The sequence below is a fragment of the Macaca fascicularis genome, chromosome 1 (assembly GCF_037993035.2).
Source record: "Macaca fascicularis isolate 582-1 chromosome 1, T2T-MFA8v1.1".
In the NCBI taxonomy this organism is placed as follows: Eukaryota; Metazoa; Chordata; class Mammalia; order Primates; family Cercopithecidae; genus Macaca; species Macaca fascicularis.
The window spans coordinates 60,742,252-60,748,251 of record NC_088375.1 but is presented as its reverse complement, the minus strand read 5'-3'; the positions used below and the strand labels follow the sequence as shown (position 1 = coordinate 60,748,251).

At 43.5% G+C, this 6,000-nt stretch overlaps 1 pseudogene; it reads left to right on the top strand.

Moving 5' to 3' along the window:
- The first annotated feature begins 211 nt into the window (after positions 1 to 211).
- Positions 212 to 1,390, top strand: LOC123574375 (alpha-1,3-mannosyl-glycoprotein 4-beta-N-acetylglucosaminyltransferase-like protein MGAT4E; annotated as a pseudogene).
- The last annotated feature ends 4,610 nt before the right edge of the window (positions 1,391 to 6,000 follow it).

Genomic DNA, 6,000 nt, shown 5'->3' with positions numbered 1-6,000 from the left:
TACTCTGACCAAATAAAATCACATCACAATTTCTGGTCAGATATTAACCTCCCATCTGGATTACATGCCCCAGGAAAAGGAATGTGAATTGTCACTGGGATCGGCATAAGGGGAAGACCTGGGAGGAGAGTCCTAGGAATTCTTCACCAGCCTGAAGTGCTCATGTGCCTCATCTCTCCCCCAGGACTGCGGACCGTGGGGATTGCCTCAATGCAGCATCCTCGTGGGAGCTACCTCTTGGACACCCTGCAGTCCACGTTCCAAGCTTCCTCAGAACGTGAGCTGAAGTATATCGTGGTGCTGGTCCACCTGTCAGGTCCTGACCCTGCATGGCTCGTCCAAACAGCTGCCAATATTTCAGCTCTCTTCACAGCACAGATTGGGGCCGGGAAGCTGCTGGTCATCCATGGTGGCTCCCCTCTCCCAGGAGATCTGAGTGACGTTAATCACTCGTCACCCTGTGAAGCCCTCTATTCCAGGCAGAAAGTAGACCATGCCCTCCTCATGAACTTTGCTAGCAACCTCTCTGATTACTTTACTTTGTTGGAAGATCATATTCATTGCACCCCCAAATTCGCTGCTGCCATCTCTCCGGCATTATCACCCTGGAAAGAACTACCTTGGGTGATCCTGGAGTTCTCCCACCTGAGCATCTCTGGGAAAGTTTTCTGCACCAGTGACCTCTCCCACCTGACCGCTTTCTTGTTCCTCTTCCATAAGGACACTCGTACTCACTTGCTTCTCTCTGAATTTTGTCTTCTCTTGGCCCAGAATGTTCCTATTCATTTCAGTCCCTCTGTCTTCAACCACACAGGCGATTATTCTATGTTTCATGAATATGCTTTCCTATGGAGAAGGACAGGGTCTTTGGTGAACCAGATAACCCTGTTGCTACTGTCCTCACTGACATGGTGTCAAGGTTGGCTGTGATTCCACAGTACACTTATACACTGAACAAGAAGGGCTACTCTACCTTAGATCCTTTGAAAGGAAACTACTTGAAACTACTTGACCGTGATTCTGGACAGGCCATAAAAAGTCACCCGGATAGTGGTGCTGACAGGCTCTGACAAAGACGGGAGGTACCGACTGCAGCAGGGGCAAGTGGAACTGGGCTATGACCCCAGGAGGATCCCAAATCCTGTGCTCGCTATGCCCTGCTAGGGCCACTGGCAGGAGGAAATTTGGACCAGATAGTATTTTTTGAAGAAGAGTCTGTGGAAGAGTTGAGTTGTATCCGGCTGCTGGTGTTGGCATCTCAAGAGTCTTGGCTCCTGATCAAGCAGATCAAAGTCTGGACTGAGCCTGATGAAGAGGAGAGATAGAAGGCACAATGGGGATTCTGGAAGAATTGGGTTTGAGAATGGAATCTATGTGGTTGGGAAGAAATAAATCCAGGCACTGATCCAAGTCTACTCATTCTTAGTAGGGTGGTCATATAATTTATTATTCAAACTAGGACACTTTTTTTTTTTTTGAGACAGAGTTTTACTCTTGTTGCCCAGGCGGGAGTGCAATGACACAATCTCGGCTCACTACAACCTCTACCTCCCAGGTTCAAGCGATTCTCCTGCCTCAGCCTCTTGAGTAGCTGGGATTACAGGCTTGCACCACCACATCTGGCTAATTTTTTTTTGTATTTTTAGTAGAGACAGAGTTTCTCCATATTGGTCAGGGTGGTCTCGAACTCCCGACCTCAGATCATCCGCCCGCCTGGGCCTCCCAAGGACTGGGATTACAGGTGTGAGCCACTGCGCCCAGCCCATACTGGGACACTTTTGATAGTGAAAGGAAGCACTCTTAAAAACTGCACTAGAACAACAGATGTAAACCAGGACTGTCCCGGGCAAGATGAGATGTAATGTCCCCCTAATGATGAGTTTTAAGAGAGATGACAGTCTAATGAGGGGTGAAGCCAAGACAATATCCTTCTGGCTTCCAAACGCCAGGGATAGGGAAGGTGTCACCATGGACTGCCTTGTTCTTGTCTACATACAGGTATAATGCTCTCGGATCTCTCTTTGAGGAAATTATTGCTCTATCTATCTAGAGTTGGCAATAGTCTTAATAGTATATTCATGAGGGTGGAACTGACTTTATTCCACATCTGTAGACCCAAACCTCCAATGTTCCAAGGTTGAGACCTTTCCAAAGCAAAGTTTGCTGAGCCGGGTTTCAGGAATGGATGCTTCAAGTATCCGTTAATTTCCTATAACTATGTGCAAAATTTGTTGTAGGCTCATAAGTGCATTTTTTCTAAGGAGAAGATACTTTACTTTCATTCAAGCATCGATATGTTCCATATCTTCTCCTAAAAAGTTAAGAATAGGGCCGGGTGCAGTGGCTCACGCCTGTAATCCCAGCCCTGGAGGCCGAGGCGGGCGGATCACAGGTCAGGAGATTGAGATCATCCTGGCTAACACGGTGAAACACTGTCTCTATTAAAAATACAAAAACATTAGCCGGGCGTGGTGGCGGGCGCCTGTAGTCCCAGCTACTCCGGAGGCTGAAGCAGGAGAATGGCGTGAACTCGGGAGGCGGAGCTTGCAGTGAGCCGAGATAGCGCCACTGCACTCCAGCCTGCTGGGTGACAGAGCGAGACTCCGTCTCAAAAAAAAAAAAAAAAAAGAGTTAAGAATAGCTAAACCAGCAGCTGTAACAATATGTCACTTACAGTAGAATCTTTCTATTTCCATTGGAAAATAAGAAGTTAGGCTCACACATTATTTCATGTATCCAGCAAATATCTGGATGCATACTTAGTGTTGGATTTTTTAAAGATGGTATGAATAATAAGATGAACCAAATATTGATGACACCAGTAAGGGACTTAACAGCAAAAATCAGTAATCACGCCTGGAATCCCAGCACTTTGAGAGGTGAAGAGGGCAGATCACCTGAGGTCAGGAGTTCAAGACCAACCTGGCCAACATAGTGAAATACCATCTCTACTAAAAATACAAAAATTAGCCAGGCGCAGTGGCATGGGCCTGTAATCCCAACTGCCAGGGAAGCTGAGGCAAGAGAATCACTGGAACCCCAGAGGCAGAGGCTGCAGTGAGCCAAGATCGTGCTACTGCACTTCAGCCTGGGCCACAGAGCAAGACTGTATCAAAAAAAAAAAAGAAGAAGAAGAAAAGAAAACAAAAGAAAGAAATTAGTAAACGTTGGCTGGGCATGGTGGCTTATGCTTGTAATCCCAGCACTTCGGGAGGCCAAGGTGGGTAGACCACTTAAGGTTAGGAGTTCGAGACCAGCCTGGCCAACATGGTGAAAACCCATCTCTACTAAAAACACAAAAATCAGCCAGGTGCCATGGCACGCATCTGTAGTCCCAGCTACTCGGGAGGCTGAAGCAGGAGAATTGCTGGAACCCGGGAGACGGAGGTTACAGTGAGCCAAGATAGTGTCACTGCACTCCAACCCAGGCAACAGAGTGAGACTCCCTCTCAAAAAAAGAGAAAGAAATTAGTAAATGTACAGGTAGCTAAAATTGTTTCAATTTCCATTGAAACAGTAATTGCTCATTTGTGTATAGATTTCTAAATATATAACCATATACAGAAGTGTTCATTTTAAAATATATTTTATATGTGTATACATATTTATATATTGAGAGAGAGGGATGTTAATCAGGGTTAAAGTGTTCTAACTTTCTAGTTCAATGAAAGAGTAATCATATTAACTTTAAACATTAAGTAAAAATATTTGTGTTAAATTTTTAGGATAATTCCAAATGCTAGAAATAGTGTTTAATGCCCAAACTAGAGAGAAAAAGAAATGTAATGGGGAAGAAAAGAAAAACTCAACCAATCCCCCACTAAAGGCAATAAAGAGGGAATAAAAATAAAAATAAAAGGTGTGCGATGTGATATACATCACATTTGAGATTTTAAAAATCCATAAATATAAACATAACTTATTAAAAACAGAAATTAACTACATGCATTAGCCAAAAACAGATTGTCTCACTCAATTAGAAAACAAATACAGCTTTTCCTATCAAAAAGAGGCTCACTTGAATCTAACAACTTAAAAAAAGTTGGAGGTGACAGCATGGAAAATTATACAGGTATATCTTGCTTTACTGCATTTCACTTTAAAATGTTCTTTGCAGATATCGTGTGCTTTACAAATTGAAGGTTTGTGGCAACCCTGCATTGAGCAAGACTCTCAGCACCATTTCCTCAACAACATATGCTCACTTCATGTCTCTGTGTCACATTTTGATAATTCTCAAAATATTTCAAACTTTTTCATCATTATTAGTATATCTGTCATGGTCATCTGTGGTCAGTGATCTTTGATGTTACTCATGTTATTTTGGGGTGCCATGAACTAACCCTTATAAGACAGCAAAGTTGATCAATAAATGTGTGTGTTCTGACTGCTCCAACAACCAGCCAGACACTCCCCATCCCTCTCCTTCTCCTTGGGCCTTTCTACTCCCTGAGACACAATATTGAAATTACACCAACTGGCCAGGTACGGTGACTCACACCTGAAATCCTAGCACTTTGGGAGGCTGAGACCTGAGGTCAGGGGTTTGAGATCAGCCTGGCCAACATAGTGAAACCCCATCTCTACTAAAAATATAAAAATTAGCCAGTGGTGGTGCATGCCTGTAATCCCAGCTACTCAGAAGCCTGAGGCAGGAGAAGCACTTGAACCTGGGAGGCAGAGGTTGCAGTGAGCCAAGATCACACCACTGCAGTCCAGCCTGGGCAACAGAGTAAGACTCCATCTCGAAAAAAAAAAAAAAAAAAAAAGGCCGGGTGCAGTGGCTCATGCCTGTAATCCCAGCACTTTGGGAGGCCAAGATGGGCAGATCACCTGAGGTCGGGAGTTCAAGACCAGCCTGACCAACATGGATAAACCCTGTCTCTACTAAAAATACAAAATTAGCCAGGTGTGGTGGTGGGCACCTGTAATCCCAGCTACTTGGGAGGCTGAGGCAGGAGAATCACTTGAACCCAGGAGGCAGAGGTTGTGGTAAGCCAAGATCGTACCATTGCACTCCAGCCTGGGCAACAAGAGTGAAACTCAGATTCAAATTAAAAAGAAAAAAGGAAAGAAAGAAGGAAGGAAGGAAGAAAGAGAGAGAGAGAGAGAAAGAAAGAAAGAGAAAGAAAGAAAGAGAAAGAAAGAAAGAAAGAAAGAAAGAAAGAAAGAAAGAAAGAAAAGAAAGAAAGAGAAAGAAAGAAAGGAAGGAAGGAAGGAAGGAAGGAAGGAAGAAAGAAAGAAAGAAAGAAAGAAAGAAAGAAAGAAAGAAAGAAAGAAAGAAAGAAAGAAAGAAAGAAAGAAAAAGAAATTACACCAGTTAATAAACCTACACCAGCCTCTAGGTGTTAAAGTAAAAAGAATCACATGTCTCTCTCTTTAAATCAAAAGGCAGAAATGATGAAACTTAGAGAGGAAGGCATGTTGAAAACCAAGACAGGCTGAAAGCTAGGCCTCTTGTGTCAAACAGTTAGCTGAGCTGTGAATACAGTTAAAAAGTTCCTGAAGGAAATTTAAAGTGCTCCTCCAGTGAACATATGAATGATAAGAAAGTGAAACAGTCTTATTGCTGATAGGGAGAAAGTTTGAGTAGTCTGGATAGATCAAACCAGCCAAAACATTCCCTTAAGCCAAAGCCTAATCCAGAGCAAGGCCCTAACTCTCTTCAATTCTATGGAGGCTAAGAGACATGAAGAAGCTGCAGAATAAAAGTTTGAAGCTAGCAGAGATTGGTTCATAAGTTTAAGGAAAGAAGCCCTCTCCATAATGTAAAAGTGCAAGGTGAAGCAGCAAGAGCTGAAGTGTAGCAAGATATCCAGAAGATCTAGCTAAGATCACTGATGAAGGTGGCTACACTAAACGACAGATTTTCAACGTGAATGAAACAGCCTTCTGATGGAAGAAGATGCCATCTAGGACTTTCATAGCTAGAGAGGAGAAGTCAATGCCTGGCTTCAAAGCATCAAAAGACAGGCTCACTCTCTTCTTTGGGACTAATGC